At 62.5% G+C, this 15,119-nt stretch overlaps 1 long non-coding RNA gene across 1 annotated transcript in view; it reads left to right on the plus strand.

The window, feature by feature from the left end:
• The first annotated feature begins 645 nt into the window (after positions 1-645).
• LOC148051826 (uncharacterized) overlaps positions 646-15,119 on the plus strand; it is a 29,380-nt gene continuing 14,906 nt past the window's right edge. Inside the window, exons 1-2 of the long non-coding RNA XR_015699444.1 lie at positions 646-733; positions 4,044-4,355. This is a non-coding gene — a long non-coding RNA (uncharacterized LOC148051826). The remainder of the gene's footprint in view (positions 734-4,043; positions 4,356-15,119) is intronic.

Below are 15,119 nucleotides of genomic sequence, written 5' to 3' on the forward strand. Positions count from 1 at the left end.
AAGAGGCGAGTCTGTTGGGAGCCCCAGTCTGCCAAATTCCAAACCCCGTGTGTGAAAGAGTGCTGAGCCCCGTTGTTTCTTTCTGCTGCTCTCTAACGCAGTTTCTCTGGCTTTTTCTTTGGTTGGTTTTTAATGCCTGGTAGGTGTCCAAGCTCCATTCCATCAAGGCACTTGCAAACCTGCCACTTGCCCAGCTTCTGCTGGGGGCGAAGCCAGAGGGATGAAGCCTCGTGCTCGTAGCAAGCCCCAAGCAAAGTTAAAGCGCTGAGAAGTTCCCCCAGTCAGCCCGGAGCCAGAGTGCAGGTATGGAAGCTGCGATGAGATGGAAGAGCCTGGAAAACAGTTCATCGGCAGGAGGCGATGGAAGAACGGGCAGTGTGGGTGGCACCTGGGGTGAAGTGACAGGCTTAGTTTCGTGTCTGGATCAGTAGTGTACTTGCACATTTACTAAGCCCCAGTTCAGAGCAGAAATTCTTGTTGCTCATCATGGGCGCCGGAGTGCTGTTCCTGCTCTCTCCTCCCCGGTGCATTAATGTAATCTTTTGCATATATGCAGGGCCTTGATAATGCTCCTGGGTGGGCAGCGTGTATGTGAAGGGCAGGTTTTCTGCATAGTTGTGACTGATGTTTCTTGTTTCTTTTGAACAGGAAAATCTTGATAGGTACTCCCCAGGAACTGCAGAAATGCAAGGACCTGATGAAGAAAGAGGTGCCAATCAAGGAGGGAGTGTAGGTTAGTTCTGGTGCGTGGGCAGTTGGCTGATGGGTCGGGCTCAAAGGGTTCTAGTAAATGGGGTTACATGGGGCTGGCGACCAGTCACTAGCGGGGTTCCACAGGGCTCCATCTTGGGGCCAGCGCTCTTCAATATCTTCATAAATGACTTGGATGGAGGACTTGAAGGTTTGTTATCAAAGTTTGCCGATGACACAAAACTGGGAGGAGCCGTTGAGACTCTTGAGGGCAGAGAGGCCCTGCAGAGGGATCTGGACAAATCAGAGAGCTGGGCAATCACCAACCGTATGAGGTTTAACAAGGGCAAGTGCCGGATTTTGCACCTGGGACATGGCAACCCTGGATGTACGTACAGCCTGGGGAAGGAGAGGCTGGAGGGCAGCCCCATGGAGAGGGATCTGGGGGTTCTGGTTGACAGCAAGGATTTTCAGGCACCAAGGCCGGCTGCCAGGGGTGTGTGAGCAGCTCCTCCCCAGCATGGAGACGGGCATGGGAGAAGACAGTGCCGTTCCTGTTGGTGTGTCGCAGGTGGCAGTTGGTGGAAGCTGCTCTCAGGGCCTGTAATTCGGAGCTGTCGTCGTGGTACTTGGTGGGAAATAACGAGGGAGGGAGCTAAGTCATGAAAGGCCATATTAACTCGATGTGTGAAGGGAGGGAAACAACTTTGGGGTGTTAAGGAGACTGTTAGTTGCAATGAAGGCAGTGAGTGAGGTGATCCTTTGAGGAGCTTTCTGGATGGGTCAGAAGGGGGCAAGACTGCATGTAAGGACAGAAAAGGTTGTGGCAGTAGCTGAGCCCATCAGATCTCAAGTAGGAAATGATTTGGGCAATATCTGGCGAAGTTGGCGTCTTGTACGTGTGGCACAGCCTGCGTAAGGCCTGACTGCTGGCGAGGAAAGGAGTGTGAAAGGAGTGCTGGAGTGCCAAGGAATGGGGATGGAAGGGATCACAGGCTCATTTCTCAGTTTTCCGTGGGCTATCTGTATACCCCATGTAACTCATCTTGTGTTCAGGAAGAAGTGCCACCCTTTTGGGGAAAAGAGGGGGAAAAGAAAAAAAGGTAATCTGTAGCAGAGCTTGAACTTGGAGTGAGATGACCGTGCTTAGTCTTACCATTCTGGAGTGTTAAAAACATTTCCTTGAAACACTTTCCCAAAATAACAAGGCATGACTTTCTGAAATAGCTGTTTTCCTAGGAGCTGCATCTGAGCTAAGGCAGCTGAGAGCGTCTTGCCTGCTGTTAGTCACCGAGGCTGAAGACAGGTCAGCCAGCAGTTCCGGCAAGGACAGAACAAGATAGATACGTATGCTTCTCTGTGCTGATGGTAATTTCTGGACCGTGTCTTGCATAAGTTGGTCTTTTGGTTTTGCAGGTTGTAGGTTTGGCAGGATCTAGTGTGTCATGGATGTGATGGTAATAACAAAACCCAGTTGGATGGGGTTGAGAATCAGAAAGGTAAAAGTGAGAAAGAAACTCGTGGGCTGAGATAAAACCAGTTTAATAATTGAAAAGAAATTTTTAAAAAATATTGTAGGGAAAAGAGAAAAAAAAACAAACAGAGAGAGGAAAATAAAGCCCAAGAAAAACAAGCGATGCAAATGAAAGCAATTGCTCAGCACCAACCGACCGACAGTCAGTCGGTACCTGAGCAGGGTCCCCCCTGCTACTCCTCCCCTCAGTTTTATTGCCGAGCACGACGTCATAGGGTATGGAATATCCCTTGGGTCAGCGGGGGTCAGCTGTCCCAGCTGTGCCCCTCCCAACTCGCTGTGCACCTCCACCCTGCTCGCTGGCGGGGCAGCGTGAGGAGCAGAAAAGGCCTTGATGCTGTGTACGTACAGCTCAGCAGTAACTAACACATTGGTGCATTCTCGACAGTATTTTCAGCAGAAATCCAAACCACAGCCCCATAAAAACTGCTTTGAAGAAATTTAACTCTCCCAGCCAAAGCCAGTACAGTAAGGCATTTTGGATTTCATGTAATTTGCAAGAGTGCTTGAACAGTTTAATGTTATGTTGAGGTACAGTAGTTATAATGTCATCAGAAGAAAGTGAAGGCAAAGAAGATGAAGGCGGCAAAGATACTCAAAAGCATTATAACCTTTGGCAGCAGAAACACGTCATTTACAGTTTCTATGAACAGTTTTCCTCCAATGTGGTGTTCTTTTCCAAGATTTACAGATGACATTTTGCTATTTCCACATCAGAATTCAGTGATTTTAGCATAAACCTCTCCAGTGAAATGTAAGAAAAATGACTGATGTATCCTGGAAAGAAGTGTCATTACATAGACTGGATAGTTTTACTCTTGTAGTTTACAGTTCTCCTTAAAACATAGGCATGTGTTTTCAACTTGTGCTCTGCAGTGGTTAAAAAAACCAAACCAAACAGAAAAAAAACGCCCTTGAAACTTTCTTCTGAAATGAGAGGGGGGTGAGATATCTTACATTTTCTGCTTTTTCCGCTCTCCTGCTTTCTCTTAAACTTGTTTGTATCACTCTCATAGATCCCTGGCTTACTCTAGAGCCAAGGCAATGTAAGATATTTTTGGGGGGCCTGGTCTTCTCCTGTCAGGCAGAGATGTCCATGTAGAAGTGCTTGGTCGCAGAGGCAAAAGGCCTAACAGGCAGGTGCATGGGTAGTGATGGTTCTCCCTTATCAGCAGTACTGTCAGTCCCGTCAGGGAGTAATGCTTTGGAGGGGTTTCTGATCGGTGGTAATTGCAGAATAATGACATGATTATATTATTATATTCTATTACATTAAATACTACCTGTGGCAGTCTGAGGGTATGAGAAGAACAAAGATTTGGGGAGGGGAGGATAATTTTAATTTGCCGTAAGTTTTAGTACAACAGCGTGTTTGTGTGTCAGTGCCAAGATGGTCATGGAGTTGGCAGCTGAGATTCTGTACTGGAAATCCTTTTGTTCTGGAGCTGAAGCCCAAATGGCCCTCTAACAGTCTTAGTCGGACTACTGAATCTGGCAGTACACAGTTTCTTTTCTTAAAACTGCAGATAATTAAGTTAGGGGGCGAGCCTGTTTGGAATTTTAGGAGTGTGGGGGCAGAGGCCAGCTGGGGGCTGGGGTGCTCAGGGGAGGGGGCTGTTTCTGCCCCGTGCCCTGGGCCTGGCGCTCCCAGCTGGGAAGGGGTTTTCCAAGCTCCTGCTGGAGGGAGCCAAATGTGGGACCTGTGGCCGAGCTGGGGGACAAGGAGCACACCCGGACCTGTGGCAAACCTGCCTGTAATCAGCTTTTCCCAGCTGGAAACTGCCCAGGAGTAACTGTGAGTGTTGCTGTCCTCCTTCAGGAAGCATGGCCCGCCCCAAGCTCAGCCAGAGCTACGCCTGTGCCAGGAGAAGACTTCAAGCAGAGCCGGGGCTGATGGTGACAGGTCCCAGCAGCTGTCCAGCTCAGGAAGATGCAGGTAAGATGCAACAGAGGTGACCGTGACTGACTGTCACTTCTCTTGCAGGAGCAGGATTTCACAGCAGAAGGGAGGCAGGACGAAATGCCCTTTGAGGTCAAAAAGTGCATCAGGCACCTGGCGCAGTTGCGATGACAGCAGAGGAGGAAGAGAAGGAGATGCAGGTGACCCGGCTGGGACACTGCTGCCGCCGAGGTAAGATCTGCCACAGAGAGCCAGAGACAGCCACTGGGAGGTGGTGGAGTGGGTGAGAAAGGCGCCTGGGAGAGAGGAGAGCACGGGGAGATGGGAGACAGGGATGGTGATGGAGGGGAAAAAGCTGGGATGTTGGAAGTGAGGATGCTTCTGCTGCGCGGGTGCTTGTGAGGTCACCGGTCTCTGAGTAGCTGTTAGCGTCACAGCACGTCCTGGGCTTGTGCAGGTGCTTGTGGTGTCCCGTGTTGCTCAGTAGCTTTCTGGGTATGAGAAGTCCCCTTGCTTGTGACACTTCTTCTGATCTCACTGATTGCTGAGCAGGTGATAGGGCGAGAGCAGGCCCCTGGCTTGTGCAGCTGCTTGTGTGGTCGATAACTCCAGTTTTCACATCTTTTCAGACAAGAGGCAGTTTACAGTACTGACTGTTTTGCAGATCTTCTGCTTCTCTGTGCCCTGCTCTCTGTCCCTGCCTCTCCCTTTCTCTCTCCCCTTCCTTTTTCCTCTCCTCCTTTTCCCTCTATTCCTCTCCCTCAGCCTGCCTGTGTTGCTCCATACCTCTGTCCTCCCTCCTGCCCTCCTCTGCTCTCTCTGTCCCGCTGCTCGTCACCATGATCTGGGACACCCCCTGCCCCCTTCCCCTCCATGCCCTACTCCCTGTCCCTGTGCCCACTCCTCACCAGGGGTTTCCTTTCTCCACCCGCTGCCCAGCTCCCTGCCCCATTCTCCTCCTCTCTCTGTCTCTCTCCTGTCCCTCTGTCCTGCTTCTTTCCCTCTCCGGGCACCCCAACACCCTATCCCACCCCTGTCTGCCACTCTGTCCCTCTCTCTTCCTCCTCCCTGCCCCACCGGGGTCTGGGACACAGGCAGACCGAGGGAGGAAACCCCGGGGCCTGCAGGAGGATGGGGCCCAGCCAGGACGGTGAGGCAATGTCCCAGCAGGGTGAGACCGAAGAAAGGAGCACCCCGCAGCATGCTGGGAGGTGTAGTCCTGGAGCACAGAGCTGCAAGGTGGCCATGTTATTTCAGGGAAAAGCTGAGAACTGTAGTCCTGAGGCACTCAAGATGCTGGTCAGAAATCTTAGTTCCTGGGGCATAGGACTGCAATGTAGCCATGTTCGAAAGTCTTTGAAACCCTGCCGGCGTCATCCAGCATCAGAGATCAGGAACTGTAGCGAGACTGACTCCAGGAACATGCAGATCAGTAGACAAGCATCAAGAATGCTGCAAAACTAGAGCTGCTTTGCAAAGTTGGCCTGTGATGAGGAGTGGGTAGCGTGGGTGGGAGTGATCAGTCAAGTGGTCTGGTCCCTGACCGACTGAAGGGTACAAGAACCCTGTGTAAAGGCACACTGGGGCTGCCCCAGTTGGGCTGGGACCCGGCACGTGCGTGAAAGAATCTTGGCCCCTGTATTTGGACCCTTTGCGTCCTAGCCTCTGGCCTCGGTCGGCACGGGCCGTTTGCGAGTTGCTGGTGAGAGCGGCTGAGGGCTGGCGTGTGGGCAGGGGTTTTTGGTGGATGAGGTGCGGGCAGCGCCGGACGAGGCCATAGAGGGGGGCCGAGCGAGCCGTGCAGGCGTTGCAGCGGCAGCTGCGGGATCTCGGCACGCGAGCCTTGGCAGGCGACGGCCGCTGGCCGGCCACGGGGCGAGCTGCGTTTTGCGCGCTCAGGCTGTCTCTGCCTGGCCCCCTGGGGCGGCCGCGGCTCCTTGCCAGGGCCGGATCCAGCTGGCCGGCAGTGATGCTGGTGCTGGGGCGGTGCTGGTGATGGCGGTAGCGGGGCGGTGATGCCGGTAGTGGGGCAGTGCTGGAGGCCTGCGTCCTCCCGGCGTTGGTGCGAATCAGTGTGGTTTCTCCCACGGGCGCCTGCCACCCGGAGCGATGCCCCGTCTACCCATCGTCTGGGTGGCCATCCCCAGCCCAGCTCAGCCACCCGCGGGGTGGGCAGAGGCTGCGTTAAACCCCCCCCACCCCCCCCACCCCCGCTGAGCAAATGGCCGCAGGCAGAGAGAGGCGCTGCAAAGCGAACAGGCAAGCCTTTTAATGACGGAAAGAAGAAGCGGGGGGATGTGGGAGAGGGCTGGGGATGGAGCGGGTGGGTGCAGGTCCCTGCCTGCGCATCTGCTCTGTGCGTGGGTGGTAGGGGGACGGTGCTGGAGCGGTGGCTTATGGGTAGCCGTAGGCGTCGGCTATCTGCATGTCGATCTCCCTCTGCACAAAAAACTGCAGCTGCCCCAGTGTCATCTGCAGGGCCGCCCGCTGCCGCTCCTCCTGGGCCAGCTTCTTGAGGCGCTCCCGCTCGGGCCGCTGCTCAGGCGTGATGGGCACGGACTCCTGCTGCTCCTCCAGCGGGGTGGGCCTAGCCCGGGGCCAGCGGGAGTCAGGCGGCAGCGCGGAGTCGGCGGGAGGGCGCGGCAGGCGCGGCGGCATGTGCAGCTGCTGCGGCAGCCCCTCCCGCGGGGTTTGGCCCCCCGTGGGCGAGAGGCGCAGCCAGCTGGGCCGCTTGGGTTTGGTGGCAGCCCCGGTGCGCGCCTTGCTGCTCGATGGCGCCGCCGGTGCCGTCTCCTTCTGGCCGTCAGCTGGGGCCTCGGAGGCAGCGGGCCCCTCGCCGGCTGTCGGGGCAGGGGGCAGGGGCCTGGGGACCTTGGGGGGCACGCTGGGGCCGGCCTGGGGCTCCGGCTGGGGCGGTTGGCGCACGGGCCCCACCGCCTTCACCCTTTGCCCCAGCGGGTGGAAGCTTTGGATGGAGGCCAGCAGGTGGGCCCTCAGGTCGGAGCGGGGCGTCCTCGGCCCCCGCAGTGTTTTGGCCTGGACCTTTTTGCGCAGCAGCCTGTCGTGGGGTCGCATGGCGCGGGGATGCGTGCTGCGCGCCTTCTCGAGCAGCAGCGGGCGGGGTGGGCGGGTGGGCGGCGGGGGCGGGGCGCTTTGCCCCCCGGCGTCCCCAGGGCTTCTGGGTGGCTGGAGCACCGAGGCGGGCCCATTGGTGTCCTCAGATGCCCTGCGCTTGGTGCCGCCCGCTTGGTGCGCGCCGCTGCCCACCTGCTGCCCGCTGCCACCCGCCGCCTCGCCGTCCCTGTCCGGCTTCCCCTCCCGCGGGGTTTTGGAGTGTTTTGCCACGCGGCACACCACCACCTTCTTCTTCTTGGGCGGCATGTTGTCCCGCGGGGAGGTGTCTTGCGTCTTGGGGGTGCCGGCCGGCGCGGGGCGCTTGGCCTGCTTGCCGCCCGCCTTGCCCGATCTGGGCACCACCCGGCAGGAGGTGACGCCCGGCGGCAGCGGCAAGCAGGTCAAAAGCACGCGGGGCTGCCTCCGCAGCGCCTCCTGCACCTCTTGGTGGGGCTTCCTCTTGGGGTCCAGCGAGGGGGATGTCGGCAGCCCCGCCCAGGAGGGGTCGGCGTCCCCTAGCATGGCTGCCGCCGCTTGGTGCTGGGGGCAGTCGCCCTGCGCCCTGTCCTGCGGGAAGCTGGGGATCCGGTTGAGGAAGGCGGTGCTGTCGGGGCCGCCGGGGCCATGGGGGTCGTCGGGGACATCGGGGGCGGTGTCCTCGCTGTCCCCCAGCATGGGCGCTGCCGCTGTCTCCTTGGTGCCGCCGCCCCCTGCCCTGTACTCGGAGAGGTGAGGGAGGTTGATGAGGGAGGTGGTCAAGTCGGGGCCGTCGGGGCCATCGGGGACGGTGTCCTCGCTGTCCCCCATCCCCGCCACCACCGCTCGCTCCTTGGGGCAGCCGCCCTTCGGCACGTACTGGGAGAGGTCGGGGAGCTGGTGGAGCAAGGCGGTGAAGCTGGGGCTGTCGGAGATGTCAGGGACGGCCTCGGTGCCGTGCGCGGTTTGGAGGCAGGCGAGCGTCTCGTTGATGTTGGTGTCACCTGGCTGCTGAGGAAAGGCCTCGGCGAAGGTGTGTGGCCCCTGCTGGGACAGGTGCACGGGCTTCTGCAGGGCCGCCAGGGTGGTCACCGCTGCTGAAAAAGCAAACCAAGCCAAGGCAAGCCCGTGGCGATGCAAGGTTTCCTGGGCGCGGGCCGCGCGCCCGCGGGCTCTGCCACCCGCAGCTGCTCACCTTTGGGCTTGGTGGTGGTTGTGCCGGTCGGCGGAGCCAGGGCAGGCTGGTGGGGGCTGGCAGCAGGGTGGCTGTCCTGGCTGGCCACCGCATCCTTCTTGAAGGCCCCTGGCGGCTTGTGGGCAGTGCGGGGCAGGGTGTGGAGCACAGGGGGGCCCTGCAGGCAGTGCTGAGGCGCGGGGCGGCGCGGTGGCGGGGGGCCGGGGCGGGCGGGGCCATGCAGCAGGCAGGAGCCTGTGGGGTAGAGGGGCTCCCCCTGGAGCACGGCCCACGGCCCCAGGCCCATGGGCTGGTGGGGCAGCAGCGTCCCCGTCAGCACCTGCTGTCCCCAGCCATAGGCAGGGGGACAGGGAGCAGGCCTGGTGGGGAGCTGCGCCCCGTGGGGGAGCTGCACCACGGGAGGGAGCTGCACCTGGTGGGGGAGCTGCACGAGACGGGGGAGCGGCGCCATCGGGAGGAGCTGCACCACGGGGGGAAGCGGCACCACGCCAGGGAGCTGCACGAGCTGGCCCGGGGCCCCCAGGGGCCCCGGCACCCCCTGCCAGACAGTGGCCTGGGCCGGCTGGGAGGTGACAGCGTGCACCCGAGCAGGCGCGCGGGACAGCGGCAGCCCTGGGCCAGAGGAGGGCAGCACGCTGGCAGTGCCCGGTGGCGGCATGGCCGGGGCGCTGGAGCTCCCGCTGGGCACCTCCGATGCCGTCGGCAGCCGGAGAGGGAACCTGTCTGTTGGGGGAAGCAGAGAGGAGCAATGGGGTGAGAGCTTGGCGGGCAGAGGCGGCTGGGGGGCTACCTGGAGGGCAGGAGCAGCGGGAGGAGCGGGAGCCTGCTGCTGTACCTGCCATGGCGCTTGGTCCGGGTGGGGTTTGTTGGGGGCAAGCAGCCCTCGTCTCCACGGCGCTCATTCCGCCAGCACCTGCTGCAGCCAGCCTTGCGCTGGGTTGATTTTTCCTACTGCAACAGCTGCCCATCTCAAGGATTGCCCATCCTGCCCATGCTTTCCTGTCCCGAAGGATGGGTTCCCACCCCCACAAGGGTTTTTCATCCCAACGGTGGTTTGCCATCCGCATGATGGCTTCCCATCCCAAGGGTGCTTTCCCAGCCCCGGGATGGTGTCCTAGCCCAGCGGTTGCTGGCTCTCCGTCAGCCTGTCCCTGGCTTTTTGGGGCCCTGGCTGCTGGGACCCTCAGGGCACGTTACCAAGAGTCCCGTCCTTAACCATTTCATCAACCAGCCTTTAGAGGATAAAAGTGTATTAGGTTGGTTTGTGGAGAGAGGGGGCGGGGGAGAGAGAGAGAGAGAGAGAGACGCGGAGTTCACGTGATCCCCTGCAATGTGAGGAGGTAGTGGAGTTTTCCTGGAGGCTGTGGTATTGCTCACGCTGAAGGAAAAGAAAGGACAGCAGAGCCCGGCCCTGGAAAGAAGGACGTTGCTTCCGGGAAGCTTAGAGCTGTCCGTGACGGAGAAAGGATCCCCCGGGCCCAGCAAGATAACGGCAGCATCCTAGCCCCTCTGCCACGTCTTTGAAACCCTGCCGGCGTCGTCCGGCCTCAGAGATGAGGAACTGTAGCGAGACGGAGTACGGGGAGATGCGGCTCGGTAGACAAGCAGCAAGAATGCTGCAAAACTAGAGCTGCTTTGCAAAGTTGGCCTGTGATGAGGAGTGGGTAGCGTGGGTGGGAGTGATCAGTCAAGTGGTCTGGTCCCTGACCGACTGAAGGGTCCAAGAACCCTGTGTAAAGGCACACTGGGGCTGCCCCAGTTGGGCTGGGACCCGGCACGTGCGTGAAAGAATCTTGGCCCCTGTATTTGGACCCTTTGCGTCCTAGCCTCTGGCCTCGGTCGGCACGGGCCGTTTGCGAGTTGCTGGTGAGAGCGGCTGAGGGCTGGCGTGTGGGCAGGGGTTTTTGGTGGATACGAGGTCCGGGCAGCGCCGGACGAGGCCATAGAGGGGGGCCGAGCGAGCCGTGCAGGCGTTGCAGCGGCAGCTGCGGGATCTCGGCACGCGAGCCTTGGCAGGCGACGGCCGCTGGCCGGCCACGGGGCGAGCTGCGTTTTGCGCGCTCAGGCTGTCTCTGCCTGGCCCCCTGGGGCGGCCGCGGCTCCTTGCCAGGGCCGGATCCAGCTGGCCGGCAGTGATGCTGGTGCTGGGGCGGTGCTGGTGATGGCGGTAGCGGGGCGGTGATGCCGGTAGTGGGGCAGTGCTGGAGGCCTGCGTCCTCCCGGCGTTGGTGCGAATCAGTGTGGTTTCTCCCACGGGCGCCTGCCACCCGGAGCGATGCCCCGTCTACCCATCGTCTGGGTGGCCATCCCCAGCCCAGCTCAGCCACCCGCGGGGTGGGCAGAGGCTGCGTTAAACCCCCCCACCCCCCACCCCCGCTGAGCAAATGGCCGCAGGCAGAGAGAGGCGCTGCAAAGCGAACAGGCAAGCCTTTTAATGACGGAAAGAAGAAGCGGGGGGATGTGGGAGAGGGCTGGGGATGGAGCGGGTGGGTGCAGGTCCCTGCCTGCGCATCTGCTCTGTGCGTGGGTGGTAGGGGGGACGGTGCTGGAGCGGTGGCTTATGGGTAGCCGTAGGCGTCGGCTATCTGCATGTCGATCTCCCTCTGCACAAAAAACTGCAGCTGCCCCAGTGTCATCTGCAGGGCCGCCCGCTGCCGCTCCTCCTGGGCCAGCTTCTTGAGGCGCTCCCGCTCGGGCCGCTGCTCAGGCGTGATGGGCACGGACTCCTGCTGCTCCTCCAGCGGGGTGGGCCTAGCCCGGGGCCAGCGGGAGTCAGGCGGCAGCGCGGAGTCGGCGGGAGGGCGCGGCAGGCGCGGCGGCATGTGCAGCTGCTGCGGCAGCCCCTCCCGCGGGGTTTGGCCCCCCGTGGGCGAGAGGCGCAGCCAGCTGGGCCGCTTGGGTTTGGTGGCAGCCCCGGTGCGCGCCTTGCTGCTCGATGGCGCCGCCGGTGCCGTCTCCTTCTGGCCGTCAGCTGGGGCCTCGGAGGCAGCGGGCCCCTCGCCGGCTGTGGGGGCAGGGGGCAGGGGCCTGGGGACCTTGGGGGGCACGCTGGGGCCGGCCTGGGGCTCCGGCTGGGGCGGTTGGCGCACGGGCCCCACCGCCTTCACCCTTTGCCCCAGCGGGTGGAAGCTTTGGATGGAGGCCAGCAGGTGGGCCCTCAGGTCGGAGCGGGGCGTCCTCGGCCCCCGCAGTGTTTTGGCCTGGAGCTTTTTGCGCAGCAGCCTGTCGTGGGGTCGCATGGCGCGGGGATGCGTGCTGCGCGCCTTCTCGAGCAGCAGCGGGCGGGGTGGGCGGGTGGGCGGCGGGGGCGGAGCGCTTTCCCCCCGCGCGTCCCCAGGGCTTCTGGGTGGCTGGAGCACCGAGGCGGGCCCATTGGTGTCCTCAGATGCCCTGCGCTTGGTGCCGCCCGCTTGGTGCGCGCCGCTGCCCACCTGCTGCCCGCTGCCACCCGCCGCCTCGCCGTCCCTGTCCGGCTTCCCCTGCCGCGGGGTTTTGGAGTGTTTTGCCACGCGGCACACCACCACCTTCTTCTTCTTGGGCGGCATGTTGTCCCGCGGGGAGGTGTCTTGCGTCTTGGGGGTGCCGGCCGGCGCGGGGCGCTTGGCCTGCTTGCCGCCCGCCTTGCCCGATCTGGGCACCACCCGGCAGGAGGTGACGCCCGGCGGCAGCGGCAAGCAGGTCAAAAGCACGCGGGGCTGCCTCCGCAGCGCCTCCTGCACCTCTTGGTGGGGCTTCCTCTTGGGGTCCAGCGAGGGGGATGTCGGCAGCCCCGCCCAGGAGGGGTCGGCGTCCCCTAGCATGGCTGCCGCCGCTTGGTGCTGGGGGCAGTCGCCCTGCGCCCTGTCCTGCGGGAAGCTGGGGAGCCGGTTGAGGAAGGCGGTGCTGTCGGGGCCGCCGGGGCCATGGGGGTCGTCGGGGACATCGGGGGCGGTGGCCTCGCTGTCCCCCAGCATGGGCGCTGCCGCTGTCTCCTTGGTGCCGCCGCCCCCTGCCCTGTACTCGGAGAGGTGAGGGAGGTTGATGAGGGAGGTGGTCAAGTCGGGGCCGTCGGGGCCATCGGGGACGGTGTCCTCGCTGTCCCCCATCCCCGCCACCACCGCTCGCTCCTTGGGGCAGCCGCCCTTCGGCACGTACTGGGAGAGGTCGGGGAGCTGGTGGAGCAAGGCGGTGAAGCTGGGGCTGTCGGAGATGTCAGGGATGGCCTCGGTGCCGTGCGCGGTTTGGAGGCAGGCGAGCGTCTCGTTGATGTTGGTGTCACCTGGCTGCTGAGGAAAGGCCTCGGCGAAGGTGTGTGGCCCCTGCTGGGACAGGTGCACGGGCTTCTGCAGGGCCGCCAGGGTGGTCACCGCTGCTGAAAAAGCAAACCAAGCCAAGGCAAGCCCGTGGCGCTGCAAGGTTTCCTGGGCGCGGGCCGCGCGCCCGCGGGCTCTGCCACCCGCAGCTGCTCACCTTTGGGCTTGGTGGTGGTTGTGCCGGTCGGCGGAGGCAGGGCAGGCTGGTGGGGGCTGGCAGCAGGGTGGCTGTCCTGGCTGGCCACCGCATCCTTCTTGAAGGCCCCTGGCGGCTTGTGGGCAGTGCGGGGCAGGGTGTGGAGCACAGGGGGGCCCTGCAGGCAGTGCTGAGGCGCGGGGCGGCGCGGTGGCGGGGGCCGGGGCGGGCGGGGCCATGCAGCAGGCAGGAGCCTGTGGGGTAGAGGGGCTCCCCCTGGAGCACGGCCCACGGCCCCAGGCCCATGGGCTGGTGGGGCAGCAGCGTCCCCGTCAGCACCTGCTGTCCCCAGCCATAGGCAGGGGGACAGGGAGCAGGCCTGGTGGGGAGCTGCGCCCCGTGGGGGAGCTGCACCACGGGAGGGAGCTGCACCTGGTGGGGGAGCTGCACGAGACGGGGGAGCGGCGCCATCGGGAGGAGCTGCACCACGGGGGAAGCGGCACCACGCCAGGGAGCTGCACGAGCTGGCCCGGGGCCCCCAGGGGCCCCGGCACCCCCTGCCAGACAGTGGCCCGGGCCGGCTGGGAGGTGACAGCGTGCACCCGAGCAGGCGCGCGGGACGGCGGCAGCCCTGGGCCAGAGGAGGGCAGCACGCTGGCAGTGCCCGGTGGCGGCATGGCCGGGGCGCTGGAGCTCCCGCTGGGCACCTGCGATGCCGTCGGCAGCCGGAGAGGGAACCTGTCTGTTGGGGGAAGCAGAGAGGAGCAATGGGGTGAGAGCTTGGCGGGCAGAGGCGGCTGGGGGGCTACCTGGAGGGCAGGAGCAGCGGGAGGAGCGGGAGCCTGCTGCTGTACCTGCCATGGCGCTTGGTCCGGGTGGGGTTTGTTGGGGGCAAGCAGCCCTCGTCTCCACGGCGCTCATTCCGCCAGCACCTGCTGCAGCCAGCCTTGCGCTGGGTTGATTTTTCCTACTGCAACAGCTGCCCATCTCAAGGATTGCCCATCCTGCCCATGCTTTCCTGTCCCGAAGGATGGGTTCCCACCCCCACAAGGGTTTTTCATCCCAACGGTGGTTTGCCATCCGCATGATGGCTTCCCATCCCAAGGGTGCTTTCCCAGCCCCGGGATGGTGTCCTAGCCCAGCGGTTGCTGGCTCTCCGTCAGCCTGTCCCTGGCTTTTTGGGGCCCTGGCTGCTGGGACCCTCAGGGCACGTTACCAAGAGTCCCGTCCTTAACCATTTCATCAACCAGCCTTTAGAGGATAAAAGTGTATTAGGTTGGTTTGTGGAGAGAGGGGGCGGGGGAGAGAGAGAGAGAGAGAGAGACGCGGAGTTCACGTGATCCCCTGCAATGTGAGGAGGTAGTGGAGTTTTCCTGGAGGCTGTGGTATTGCTCACGCTGAAGGAAAAGAAAGGACAGCACAGCCCGGCCCTGGAAAGAAGGACGTTGCTTCCGGGAAGCTTAGAGCTGTCCGTGACGGAGAAAGGATCCCCCGGGCCCAGCAAGATAACGGCAGCATCCTAGCCCCTCTGCCACGTCTTTGAAACCCTGCCGGCGTCGTCCGGCCTCAGAGATGAGGAACTGTAGCGAGACGGAGTACGGGGAGATGCGGCTCGGTAGACAAGCAGCAAGAATGCTGCAAAACTAGAGCTGCTTTGCAAAGTTGGCCTGTGATGAGGAGTGGGTAGCGTGGGTGGGAGTGATCAGTCAAGTGGTCTGGTCCCTGACCGACTGAAGGGTCCAAGAACCCTGTGTAAAGGCACACTGGGGCTGCCCCAGTTGGGCTGGGACCCGGCACGTGCGTGAAAGAATCTTGGCCCCTGTATTTGGACCCTTTGCGTCCTAGCCTCTGGCCTCGGTCGGCACGGGCCGTTTGCGAGTTGCTGGTGAGAGCGGCTGAGGGCTGGCGTGTGGGCAGGGGTTTTTGGTGGATACGAGGTCCGGGCAGCGCCGGACGAGGCCATAGAGGGGGGCCGAGCGAGCCGTGCAGGCGTTGCAGCGGCAGCTGCGGGATCTCGGCACGCGAGCCTTGGCAGGCGACGGCCGCTGGCCGGCCACGGGGCGAGCTGCGTTTTGCGCGCTCAGGCTGTCTCTGCCTGGCCCCCTGGGGCGGCCGCGGCTCCTTGCCAGGGCCGGATCCAGCTGGCCGGCAGTGATGCTGGTGCTGGGGCGGTGCTGGTGCTGGCGGTAGCGGGGCGGTGATGCCGGTAGTGGGGCAGTGCTGGAGGCCTGCGTCCTCCCGGCGTTGGTGCGAATCAGTGTGGTTTCTCCCACGGGCGCCTG

The sequence above is a fragment of the Nipponia nippon genome, unplaced genomic scaffold (genome assembly GCF_047370975.1).
Source record: "Nipponia nippon isolate SJK-2023a ecotype South Korea unplaced genomic scaffold, ASM4737097v1 scaffold_53, whole genome shotgun sequence".
In the NCBI taxonomy this organism is placed as follows: domain Eukaryota; kingdom Metazoa; phylum Chordata; class Aves; order Pelecaniformes; family Threskiornithidae; genus Nipponia; species Nipponia nippon.